Source organism: Rhinatrema bivittatum, chromosome 11 (assembly GCF_901001135.1).
Source record: "Rhinatrema bivittatum chromosome 11, aRhiBiv1.1, whole genome shotgun sequence".
In the NCBI taxonomy this organism is placed as follows: Eukaryota; Metazoa; Chordata; class Amphibia; order Gymnophiona; family Rhinatrematidae; genus Rhinatrema; species Rhinatrema bivittatum.
In genome coordinates, this window is record NC_042625.1 from 31,763,069 (window position 1) to 31,776,613 (window position 13,545).

Genomic DNA, 13,545 nt, shown 5'->3' on the forward strand with positions numbered 1-13,545 from the left:
GTTGATGCGTGGTGCCTTTTCAATCCATTATATCCTGAAGCTATCGCAATGAACCGAGGTGAGTGAGGGTAACGCAAGTTATAATAAATGGTGTGTGTATAGAGACTAACAATGCTGGAAGTGACGGTACACCTGGTAGATATCCAGGAAGGGTAAGAAATTATGCATTTATTCCAAATACAACATTGGTAGAGCGATATCATTCATAAAAACTGAAGGTTGCAGGTGGGAAGAAGCCCTTGCTGTCAACAAAAAATTCTTATTCAAAAGCATTGAAGGATTTGTACTTTATAATAAACTGCTAGTTACGGGTGCCCAGCGTTCCTTTCAAGGACAGCTAAAATAAATAAATAAATAAATGCAGTGGCGTAGGTCATCATGCATAAAAGACTCCTAAGAGATGATTCCCATCAAAGGGTGAAAAGATCAACTGTTGCCTTCTCCCATAATTGCACACGCTGCCAGGAAAGAAAGAATCAGATCACAGCAAAATACACGGGGATGCTCGGTCATCTGTTTCAACCAGCTTTCTACTGCGATCGCTCCAGAACTGTTCTACATAAATAAATAGTGGCCAGGGCCCACGGGGACGGCTTTATAACAGCGCAACTGTTTACACGGCAGGGTACAGCAGGACAAACAAAAAAACTGAATCAAAAAAGAAAAAAAAAGTTTAAAAAGGTGTTACAGGCTGTTACGCTTCTAAAGTATTTAGTATTTTCGCGACGACAATAATGCCCATTTCATTGTCAGAGATGGTCGTGTTCGCTGGGGTGCAAGGACCCACCTGTTGGGGCACTTTATAGGCCACAAGGTATCTTTTGGAACGCTCACCCAGGAAAATGGAGAGAATGTGACGTTAAAAGGTCAGATCAGGTTTTCTTTAGTGATATGATTTAAATCACACTGCCCTGGCTATGTGTTCAGAGAAAATTTGGAGCCTATCACTAAAAGAAAACTGAAAAAAAGCAGCTTTAACACATTTTGTATTTAAATCTTTTTATCATTAATAAGCATGAACCCTGCATTCAGGCTACAGGACTGAAATCCACTGAAATTTCAACATTATTTCAGGTATGACCCCCAGCAGTCTCCTCCACCCAAACCAGCTCCTCTGACTCTGGCACTCTTCCACTCCAATCCCCAGACTGACCCCAGTACTCTGATCCCCACCCACATGCTCTCTTCTCCCCCATCCTGATCCAAGCATGCTGTCTCCCACCCCTAGGCAGACCTTAGACTATGGCCCCTCCCCCCTCAACTGCGGCCCTCGTGTGGCCCACGCAGGCCAATAGAGAAGCTTCCTCCTCCTGCTCTTGGTTCAGATGGGCTGCTCCCTGCACTTTGAGGCATCTTTCCCTACCTTACCACCATATGGTCTTGGCCCCCAAATAACAAGCACTGAACGTGCACTGACAGACAGCCCCCAGGAGTCTAGCAAGTGTATTATATGTTTATTTATGTTTTGTTTAGTTCCGAGTTACCTCTGCCTCTGGCTCCTCTTCTTCCCAGTTCGAGTATCCCTGTTTTATTGTAACTTTTCGCTATCTTTGTTTATGTTAACGTTATTTCCCCCTTACATAAGAACATAAGAAAATGCCATACTGGGTCAGACCAAGGGTCCATCAAGCCCAGCATCCTGTTTCCAACAGTGGCCAATCCAGCCCATAAGAACCTGGCAAGTACTCAAAAACTAAGTCTATTCCATGTTACTGTTGCTAGTAATAGCGGTGGTTATTATCTAAGTCAACTTAATTAATAGCAGGTAATGGACTTCTCCTCCAAAAACGTATCCAATCCTTTTTTAAAACACAGCTATACTAACTGCACTAACCGCATCCTCTGGCAACAAATTCCAGAGTTTAATTATGCGTTGAGTGAAAAAGAACTTTCTCCGATTAGTTTTAAATGTGCCCCATGCTAACTTCATGGAGTGCCCCCTAGTCTTTCTATTATCCGAAAGAGTAAATAACCAATTCACATCTACCCATTCTAGACCTCTCATAATTTTAAACATCTCTATCATATCCCCCCTCAGCCATCTCTTCTCCAAGCTGAAAAGCCCTAACCTCTTTAGTCTTTCCTCACAGGGGAGCTGTTCCATTCCCCTTATCATTTTGGTAGCCCTTCTCTGTACCTTCTCCATCGCAATTATATCTTTTTTGAGATGCGGCGACCAGAATTGTACACAGTATTCAAGGTGCGGGCTCACCATGGAGCGATACAGAGGCATTATGACATTTTCCATTTTATTCACCATTCCCTTTCTAATAATTCCCAACATTCTGTTTGCTTTTTTGACTGCCGCAGCACACTGAACTGATGATTTCAATGTGTTATCCACTATGACGCCTAGATCTCTTTTTTGGGTTGTAGCACCTAATATGGAACCCAACATTGTGTAATTAGAGCATGGGTTATTTTTCCCTATATGCATCACCTTGCACTTATCCACATTAAATTTCATCTGCCATTTGGATGCCCAATTTTCCAGTCTCAGAAGGTCTTCCTGCAATTTATCACAATCTGCTTGTGATTTATCTACTCTGAACAATTTTGTATCATCTGCAAATTTGATTATCTCTGTATCATGAATGTCGGTCTAAAAAAGCACTAAATAAATAAAATAAATAAATAAATGTAGCCCCTCTTCTGGTATTTAGTGGAGAAGGCAGGAGTCACACACAGCCCTGGGGCGTGAATACTCTGAAAGGGGCCCAAGGTGCAGGGGATAAGTCCTTCAGGGGCTGCTCTCTCAGCGTGAAGCTAGATGAGTTTAGGTACCAAACAAACAGGCTGGACACTGGATGGGGGTTCCAAACTTGCTTTACTGTAGCAGTCAGCTAATTAACCGGCACCATACACATTTGTTCTTAGTTACATCTATGACCAGACTCAGATTTTCCAAAAATCTCTTTATCTATGCACGCATCCCTCAGTGTTTGGGGGTCCCAATATATAGTTCACCCTCCAGGACATGGAAAAATTAAAGTCCCAGATAGGCCGAGGTCTTCTAGATGTGGGTGGAATTATCTTCCCAAAAAAATACTTGGAGGTCCTGTTGCTTTCCAGCTCTCTATTTCTCAAAGTCTTCTTTTCTTGGAGCACAGACTCCAGTGAAAATCTTGTACCTAATTCTCCTCTCCAAATGGTAACGTTGGCTCTTTCAGAGTGAAAGCTCCAAGATTAATCTCAGCAGAGACAACTTATCCTTTTTCCTACTGTTAGGCAGGAATGATGACAGCAAAACTTCCTCCCGACACAAACAAGGCAAATCTTCACAAAATTATTCATAGTCACCACTGTTTATCCAGTGGGTGTGAGATGGAAATAGTTGATCTCTTTTTTTCTATTCTTCCCAGAGCAGGGGATCTTTCCTTCCTGAGCAAGGACAGGATTTCCAAGAAAACTCAAAAATTAAATCTAAAATGCTTCAAACAATTCAAAAACCCTGAGACACCAACCAGGTTGTGGACTAGTTGCCTCCTTCCTATCCTATCAACCCAAGGATGTGAAGCCTAGTCCCATGGGGATAGGGGTATCAGCAAAAATAGCTCTCTTTAAATTCTAACCAACAAATGTCACACCGATCTATCAATCTGCCTGCACTTAGCAGGCATGAGCCTAGCACAACTGCTGCCACACAGGTGCTGTAGCATGTGGTTTCTTCCACTCCATAACTCCTCTACCCCAGGTCTTTGACTAGGGCCAACTAGTGAAAATCCCAAGGGGGTCTCTATATATATATACAGAGAGAGACAGAGTGATTTTATAGGTACCGAATGAAAGAAATAAAAAAAACAAACACAAGCAACCAAGGTAGTAGATTCTATTTTTGTCCTGCATGAAACAAATTATTTGCTGAATATTTACATTAGCTTCAACATAACCTAGAGGGGAGGGTCCATAAGGGCCAAGTGAGATGGTCAGTGGACCAGCACTCCAGCCACCAGCAGCAGGAAAAGGTGAAGTAAGAGAGACCCATCCACGCTCCCGAGGGCTCCCTCCCCCAATGGACATTGAATCATCATTCTTCAGGAATGGGGCTGCCCTGGGCTCAACCCTACATCTGACATCACTCCAAGAGGGAGGGCTCCTAAGGGCTGACTGTAGGTAGGTCTTCCTGCTGGCAGGCCCGACGCAAGCCTCACCTGGAGTACTATGTTCGGTTCTGGAGCTTGTATCTCAAAAAGGATAAGGACAAGAGGGAGGTGGTCCAAAATGGTTTGGGGGTCTATATCAGAAGACATATGAGGAGAGGCTGAAGGATCTAAATATGTATACCCTGGAAGAGAAAAGGTGCAGTGGAGATAGATGTTAAATAGTTGTGAAGATAAAGCAGACCTTTGAGGCACTCCAGTTTGCATTTCATACCAATCAGAGTACGCATCATCCAGAGTAACTTCTTGTTGACTGTCACATAGATATGATTGGAACCATTTTAACACTGTACCCAAAATCCCAGCTTCTCTCAAACAATAGAGAAGACTCACATGGTCTACCATATCAAAGGCCGAAGAAATCTCAAGCATCACCAGGATGCATCTATGGCAAATTTCAAGACCTCTTCTAATGGCATCAATGAGTGAGAGGAGTAGGATTTCAGTACTAGGAATATGCCTAAACTCAAACTGAAATTGATTGAGTATCTCATGATCTTCAATAAAGTCAGCCAACTGCTTCAACACAGCTGATTCCATTACTTTTGCCTCAAATGACAGAGATGAGATGGGTTGGTAATTGGCTAGATCGATAAGATCAAGATTCTGCTTCTTAAGTAAGGGTCTTACAGATGCCTTCTTTAATGCCTCAGGCACAAACCTTTCTGAATTTCATGGCAACAAAGGCCCAAAACTCATTCTTATCTATCAACCTCCAGAGAATCACCCTGAATCCTTCTTCAAATTATCCGAGTTCATATGAAACATTGCTACTATCTCTAACAACTTGTTAGTCCTAGCATACTTGAGGTACTATACAAGGGCTCTCCTAAAAGGCTACGCCTCAATATTAACTGACAAACTGATGTACTAATTGGAAAACTGGGAATGTGCCTCGTGGAGGCATGTTTTAAAATCCTCTGAAATACATGCGTAAAAGCCAATAAAGTCTTATGGAAGACAAGCGCGTTAGCTGTGCTTGAGTAAACTCTTAAAATTAGGAGCATACCTAATGGGTGGTTGGTGTATTTTAAAACATATGCAAGCAAATGCGCGCACAATTTAAAATTCCAGCATATCTTTGCTTACGTACCAACATGCGCATGTAGGGGCACACGCAGGCTCATTTTAAAATTACTGGCTTAAAGTTTAACGCTGGTTGCCAGATAAGAATGGAACCCACGACTCAAGCTTTCAAAAAAAATCTAAAGATATGGTTCTTTCAAAAAGCCTATGCCTGAATCTCATGAACCTGTCATTCACTGGGAAGAGTATACCATTAACTTATAGAAAGACTATGAAAACCCTCTACCGATACGCAATAAGAATGTTTAGTCTAACGTTGTTAGTTTTATTTAAAATCAGTTAAGGTTGATAAGATTTACTGTAATGAATAACACATTCCAATGTGTTTATATAGACTAACGTTGTTAGTTTTATTTAAATTCAGTTAATGTTGATTCTAAGTTTTACTGTAATGAACAATGTGCCAACACTGTTATTACTAGCATATTTGTTTTCTCTGTAAACCGATGTGATATGTCAAATTCAATGTCGATATAGAAAAATAAATAAATAAATCTGTAAATCAGGGATAGACTGAGCCATTCCTGGTTTTCTCTCATTCCATCTAAAGACAAATGCGTTATTTTTATTTATTTTATTTATTTGGTTTTTTTTTTTTAAAGAAAAATAGTACAACTACAACTCCATAAATAAAGTGTGACAAAGCTAGGACTGGTCCAGCCAACCCTTACAATGATGAGATCAGCGGCATCCTTGCAATAAATCCAACATTTTCCTGTTTAAGACAACTGCCAAAAACTGTAGTTCAGAAGTGGAAGAGATGCTCTGATCTTTGGGGAAGCAGCGCAAGCTTGTCTTGCACTGCGATGATAACTGGAGGCAAGAGAATGGAAGTTTAGAGGTAAAGGGGGGGGGGATGGGTAAGAAGGAGAGAGAGGTGAAAGACAGGTCAGCCAATAGGAGAGAGGGGATTCAAATGAGCACGGGGATTGGGGGAGTTTAACATAAGGTATTGTGGAGTGACCGTTGGTGGGCAGTAGGTGAGGAACGGCTGAGGCACAAAGGTCGATTTCCAGGGGACCCTGGTAAGGGAAGAGGGAAGGTGTAGCCAATTAATTTGGCAAAATTGTGGTGGGAGTTTGTTTGGAGATATAATTTGGTATAGGTAGGGACCTGTGTAGGTTCATAAAAAAAAACAAAACAAAAACCCCAGAGATAATAAAGGTTCTGCTGATATAGTTAATAATTTTTTTGAAGTACTTTAGTGTTCAATTTATCCTTACGCCAGCCTGTGGCCGGCGTTATGCCTAAAAAAGTTAGAGAACGCTCCCGCCACCCGGCGGGTCGTTCCACTGCTGCGCCGTCTCCCTCCCGCCCCCCCTTACCTCCTGCTGCCTCCGCCTCTCCTCTCCTTCCTCAGCATGCCTCCGCGCCGGTACTTGGCCTCGCGGCTCCCTTGCGCCGGGCTACCCCACCTCCTGATGCCTTTTCTCAGGCTGGTGTTTCGGCGTCCTCGGGCCTTTTCCAAGCGGATTCGGGGGAAAGTGGTCCTGAGTCGGCGGCTGCCGAGGCCCCCCTCTCCCCCCCGCACTCCGACAGCTCGAGCGGCCTGCTGGGAGACGTGCAGGAGATCTCCCTCAACGCGTCCGCCATTAATTTTAGTTTTCTTGAGGAGGGCGGGCCTCCTCATCCTTCCCCTGCCCCGCCCCTACCCGGCCCCTCCAGGCACGCACGCGCTGCGCGATCTCCCGGCTGCGTCAGGTGCAACTTAAAATCCCCTCCGGGGCCCGCTGGGGCAGCGTCGGACCGCAAGGGGCTTAGCAGGGACAATATCATTCGTAGCTCAAGCGTTGCCCGGCGTTCGCGGGCGCCAGTGCGCGGCAGGGCTAAATTTGCAGCGTTTTCCTCTCCTGGAGCGCGGGCGATATTAAAAAAACCCAGCACTTTTTCGCCGGGCCAGATGCCAGCCAGAGGTGCGTCAGTGCCGTCGGTTTATAGGGGCCTCAGGGGAGCTAGGGCCCGGAGGGCTATGGGTGCCAAATTCGCATTAAGCCGATCTCCTAAAGGGGAGAGAGTAGGGGAAGTTTACATGGGTGGAGAAATAGGAGGGTATGCGGGGTTACAGAGGCAGCAGGAGGGGAGGGTAAGTGCAGGAGATGTACGGAGGGAGGGGAGCGTTTTTGGAGGTTGGCCTACCCAGCTGGGTAGGGTTACAGGGTCTAGAGGAACATGTCCTAGCACTATGCAGGTGCCTGATCCCTATTATACAGGAGGGGAGAGTCTGATGGTTAAGATGCGTGAGGGTTGGCGACCTGGTGGTAAGTATATAGGGAGCGGGGGAGAGAGTTGGGGCCATAGCAGAGGCAGGGAGGTTTCTTTCCTTGCAGATGTGGACGCGGATGATTGCCCGGGTACTTCAGCGCGCGACGCGTGGAGGGAGAGAGATTTCCAGAGCGAGTTACCTCGGCAGGAGCATGGAAGTAGGGAAGAAAGTGGACGGCAGGTTGCGGTGGATCCAGGGATCAAGGTGTCGATAGGTCCAGGTGAGAAAGCGGGGGAGAGGCTGAAGGGTAAAAAGAGGACGGGTAAGAGAAAGAGGGATACATCTTCTAGTTCCTCTTCTAGTACTTCGGATTCCTCGGGGGATTCATCGGAGTCTGGCCCTCGATATAAATCTGCATTAGAAGCGGGCCCGGTACATGGAATGGGACATACAGCTAGTGCAACATTAGCGGAGTTATGGGAGGGAGTGCCAAGGAAGGTACGGGGAAAAATACGTAGGAGGAAGTATGTGAATATTTTCAGCTTACTGGAGGGCAGGCAAGGGGCTAAGAAGAGTAAGAAGAAGGATAAGAAGAAGCATAGTAAGTCGGGTAAGGTAAAGGTAGCTAAGAATATTGTTAATTGGGTGCAGGGATTTTTCAGATTAGCTAGTGTGGTGGGACACTACGATTCCTCCCAATATGGGGCTTTGCTGTCTTATGCTGACAGCATTTTGGGAGCGTTTCGGGATTACGAAGGTTGGGCATGGCTCAACTATGATGAGAAATTCCGAGATAAAATGGCGGGGAATAAAGCAATGTCGTGGGGAGGGCAGGACATCAATTTGTGGCTCACACAAATGACGTATAAGGGATTCACAGCGGCAAAAGGGGCGGGAGGGGTAAATAGTGGTTCGGTACTGGCTGGAGGGCAGGGTAGTAGTGGGGTGTCGGGGTATTCCTTTCGGTCGGGAGGGCAAGTTAAGGGCTTACAGGGAGGACAAGGAAAAGGGGTTGGAGGGGATACCTGTTGGAGATTTAATAAAGCGGTCTGTCTGTTTCCCGACTGTAAATTCAGACATGTCTGTGCCATATGTGGAGGAGCGCATGCAGCTATCAAGTGCGGGCAAGGCATTAGCGGACAGCAAGGGAGAGGGGGAAAGTTGTAGCGAATTGTTTCGGTCGGCAGGGTCGCCGGTGTCTCTTGGGGCAATGAGTTATTGGTTGGATCTTTATCCTAAAAGAGACATGGCCAATTTTTTATTTGAGGGGTTTAAGGCGGGTTTTGTTATCCCTTACGAAGGCCCACTGAGCAGAGTGAAAGGGAGGAATGCACATTCAGCCAGGGATTACGCAGATATTGCAAGGGAAAAAATAGGGGCGGAAGTTAGCTTAGGAAGGGTGGCAGGGCCATTTGGGTTTCAGCCTTTCAGACACATGCATTTGTCCCCAGTGGCAGTTATTCCTAAGAAGGAGGCGGGTAAGTTTCTGTTCGCTGGCAGAGTGGGAATCGGAAGGTTTAACTAAGAATATCACTTTTTTGGAGCTATTCCCGATAGTGGTGGCGTTGTGCTTATGGGGGAGGCAGTTGGGGCATAAGAAAGTCTTGTTTTGGTGCGATAATTTGGGGGTAGTGCAAGTTATTAACAGGTTATCCGCTAAATGTGCGAGAGTGTCTGAGTTGTTGAGGGAATTGGTTTTTAGGTGTTTGGAGTTAAACGTAACCATTAGGGCGAGACATGTGCCAGGGGAATTGCATGCAGATGCACTTTCTCGTTTCAAGTGGTGGGAATTTCGAGAGCTGGCGCCAGAAGCGAATATGGAAGGAGAGCTGGCGCCAGAAGCATCTGTGGCTGTTGGGTCGGGGGAAGCGTGGTCGCTGATTAAGAAGTCATTGGCTCCATCCACATGGAACTCTTATATTAGAGGTTATAAAATGGTAGTTCAATACTTGGGGGGGGAAGGCTGGACGGAGGGAGATACTACAGTTGACAGTATGGTACGCTTTATTTTGTGGGCGAAGAGTATGGGATATTCCTTAACCGCGGTGCGTTCTTATCTAGGAGGGTTTTCCTTCTTCCAGAAACTGAATGGATGGGAGTCTTCGGTATCTAGTTTCCTGGTTAAGCGAATTCTAGCAGGATGGAGGAGAGATAATGGATTATTACAGGATAAGAGGTTACCATGATGACTTGAGGATGATAGTAAGTCGTTTGCATGAGGTATGTTGGTCCAAGTACGAAGTGGTTTTGTTTCAAACGGCATTTGTATTGGCTTTTTTCGGGGCAATGAGGGTGAGGGAACTGGTTGCGTCTTCTAGAACAAACGCGGAGAGTTCAGGTCTAAAAGCAAAAAATGTATGGGTGAGCAGCAAAGTGGTGTCTATTTGTATTCATCGTTCCAAGACAGATCAATATGGCAAGGGACAATTTGTCATGTTAGTGCCGGCCTTGGACCCTGAGGTGTGTCCTGTTTTGACTGTGCGACGTTTCGTGGAATGGAGACCTGCGTTAGGTGGTTTATTTTTGTTGCATAACGATGGGTCGCCTCTGACGGTGTTTCAGTTTGTGCAGGTTTTGAAAAAAGTAGTGCGATTATTAGGTTGGGATACATATCGTTTTACCTCACATTCTTTTCGGATTGGGGCTGCGACTTCGGCAGCGGAGAGCGGTTTGTCAAGTGGGGCGATACAAAATATAGGACGATGGAAGTCCAAGGCATTTCTGTCGTATGTGAGGAGATAAAAAAAAAAAAAAAAAAAAATCAATGTTGGAGAGACGTGAAAGGGAGCGTTAGCGGTTCCAGCTTTAGGGTTCGAGCTGGGGGCACAGTTATTAATTGTTGTTTGTTTCTTGCAGAAAGCCGAAAGTTACAAAGGGAACAAGAATGTGTCTGGGTGGTGGGCCATTCTTTCATACACTGGGCGGCGATTCGAGCGGAAAGAAGGCCGTATGGAGTGAATCTGGAGCTGGACAAACATAATTGGAAGATCAGATGGCTGAGTCACCGCGGACTGAAATGGGATGGACTGTTACCTTTCTTGCAAACATGCGTTTTGGCATATGATCTTCCAGCGATTTTGCTGATTCACTTGGGTGGGAATGATGTGGGAGAGGGCTCTTGTAAGGAGTTGGTGAAAATCAAGAAAGATTTTAGTCAACTGTTGAATGTGATGCCAGTCACTCGGCTGGGGTGGTCTGATATCATAATACGGTTAAAATTCCTGGGATGTCCGTTATGGTATAGAGGGGTAAAAAAGTTAAACAGGCAAATAGGAAAGTGGTTAGTGAAAGAAGGGGGGTTTTGGGTGCAACATGATTGGGCTGGAGAGGTCATTCCGGGATATTTCAGAGCTGATAGAGTTCATTTATCTGAAGTGGGTATTGACTTGTTCAATAATACCCTGCAGGAAGGTTTGGAACGAATTATTATGGAACTTAAGGGCCGCAGTGGGGGGGAACAATGACAACGGTGTTGTCGATTGTTCTATGGCGGAAAACCCGAGCCCAGAAATGTTATTGCATTGGATTGTACTGGTAAAATTTGAAAAGAAGTGGAATCTCGTGCAACGCGGGGGGCTGTTGCACAAGATGGACAATGAGCAAGAGGGGGGCCGATGCTCGGAGGTTATGGCACCAGGAGCGCTACCACTGGAAGAGGTGGGGGCACCATTAGGTGACCAGAAGAATGGGGGAATTGTTGTATTGTGTTAAAAGTTTGAGGGCTCGGGTCTCATAATAAACTGCGGCCTTTTATTACCAAACAAGGATGTCTGTGTGTTATATGGGAGGACGATAGCAATGATTTGAGAGGAAGAAAAGGGGGTGTGACAAAAGAGAGAAAAGGGGGGTGCGGTGAAATCTGTAATGATTCTTGCATCTCTCAGTTATTGAAAACCATTTTTATCCATCAACTCCTGTCTGACAAATCAGGCAAACCCAAGTTAACTTGCAAAATCCAAAATCAAGCCAAGGCATGCTAGTCAGGAAAATTCAGAATCAGGATGAAGGCAGCTTTGAAAGCATGAGCCGAACTGCTCTGCTCCAAACTGGGTCACAGGCAGCCCATCCATCTCTATTATTGCACTGCCGTTGTAATCATAGCTATAATGAGAGCTACAAGAATAATTAATCTACTGTATTGGGCTAAGTCTAGAACGGACACCACATTATTTTTTTTTTCCCCCTTGCAATCTCCATTTTGAAGGAGAGAGAGCGAGAGAGATCTGAACTGCTGAAGGTTAATTGACTGTTAGCTCTGCAAAACGGAAAGCTCTTTCCCCGGGAGAGAGCCCTGCTGGCCTCAGCCCTGACCTCTGACTTTGTAACTGAATTTCTAATTCGTACTACGGGGAAACAAGTGGTTTGCTGGCGTACGAAATGTCTTCAACGTTGGCATTTTAAAAGAAAAAAAAAAGAACTTATTGTACCCGAAAGCACTGCCCTGCTTGTGAAATCGGAGTATTCACACACACACTGTGGCTGCTAATCAGAATCCGAATCATTTAATGAAGTCCAGAAGCGAAATGGACAAGGAATCAACTCTGAAGATCCAATTAATTAGCTGCCATGCTGGCAAACTACCGGTAGCTACTACTTAACTTTCAACCCGTTATTAAAATACAGTTATTGGGAGCACAGCCTATTAGCACCTTATTCTTCCTCCATTGATTAAAGTATCAGCATGCCCTATCCCTTCCCCACTATTTGAAAACTAATTAAAAGAAGAGAGAGTTAATTTCTTACAGTTTTATCTTTGGGAGTTAAAAAAAAAAACATAATTTTTAAAAAATTTATGGCCATGCCCCTCCCGGTTTATTTGTGTCAAACATCTTTCCACAGCCACCATGAACTTCTCACAGGAATGGCAAACGGAGAAAAAGAATCTTTGCAATTATCGCCATCTATCTAAAGCATTACTGAGTATGGTAAAAGAAAAATGTGTTCAACATAACCTAGCAGAAGCTTAAAGGGAATTATCTAGAAAATCAGGAAGCCCGGTGTTTGCAAATACAAAGGACACCCTGCCAAGAATAATAAAGAGATTAGGAGAAGGGATTTTTAGATTTTCTTTGCCTTGGATATCATGCGCCCTGTGTTCTCTTACATTCTGTGCCAGGGCACAATTCACTAAAGCACCGTCGCTCTTCCGAGGTTAAGTGGAGCCGACGGTGGTTACTACCGTCATGCCCAGACCACCCGAGTCTATGAAGATGTCCATGCTGCTTGCCCAGTTCTCTGTCCGAGGCCATGAGGATCGCAGTTCTGTGCGGACGTTTGGGTAACAATATAAGGGGATGGGAATAGTCGGAGGCTGGGAGAGTGGTTAGAAAGCTCAGGTTTAATTGATCGATCCTGCTGGTGCCATGAGCAGTGAACTACTAGAAACCCCTGAAGTGAGCAAAAGCCTCTCTCGCTATGGATACTGGAAATCTATTCAAATGAGAATTTGGCAGAAACATAAGCTCTTATGCCAGCCTAAAATGCATGCTAGCTGACGTTTCTATTAAATCTATTTAAATGTACCCAGCACAAGTGATAATCGCCTTCTGATAAATGTAACCAATTTGGGAATAGCTTTAAAGAGAGAAAACCGATTTCTCTTATTATGCTCACTAGGGATGTGAATTGTTTTTTGACGATTTAAAACAATCGTCAGATATATTTTAAATTGTCAAAAATCGTTAGAGCCGCGATACAATAGCAATTCCCCCGATTTATCGTCAAAAAATCGTAAATCGGGGGAGGGGGGAGGGCGGGAAAACCAGCACACTAAAACAACCCTAAAACCCACCCCGACCCTTTAAAACAAATCCCCCACCCTCCTGAACCCCCCAAAATGTTTTAAATTACCTGGGATCCAGTGGGGGGGGGGTCCCGGCGCGATCTCCCACTCTCTGGCCACGGCTGCGTTAATAGAAATGGCGCCGGTGGCCCTTTGCCCTTACCATGTGACAGGGCAAAGGTAGCGCCGGCGCCATTTTGGTTCCTGGCACCCGACGTCATGAGTGCAGGAGATCGCTCCCGGACCCCCGCTGGACCCCCAGGGACTTCTAGCCAGCTTGGGGGGGGCCTCCTGACCCCCACAAGACTTGGCAA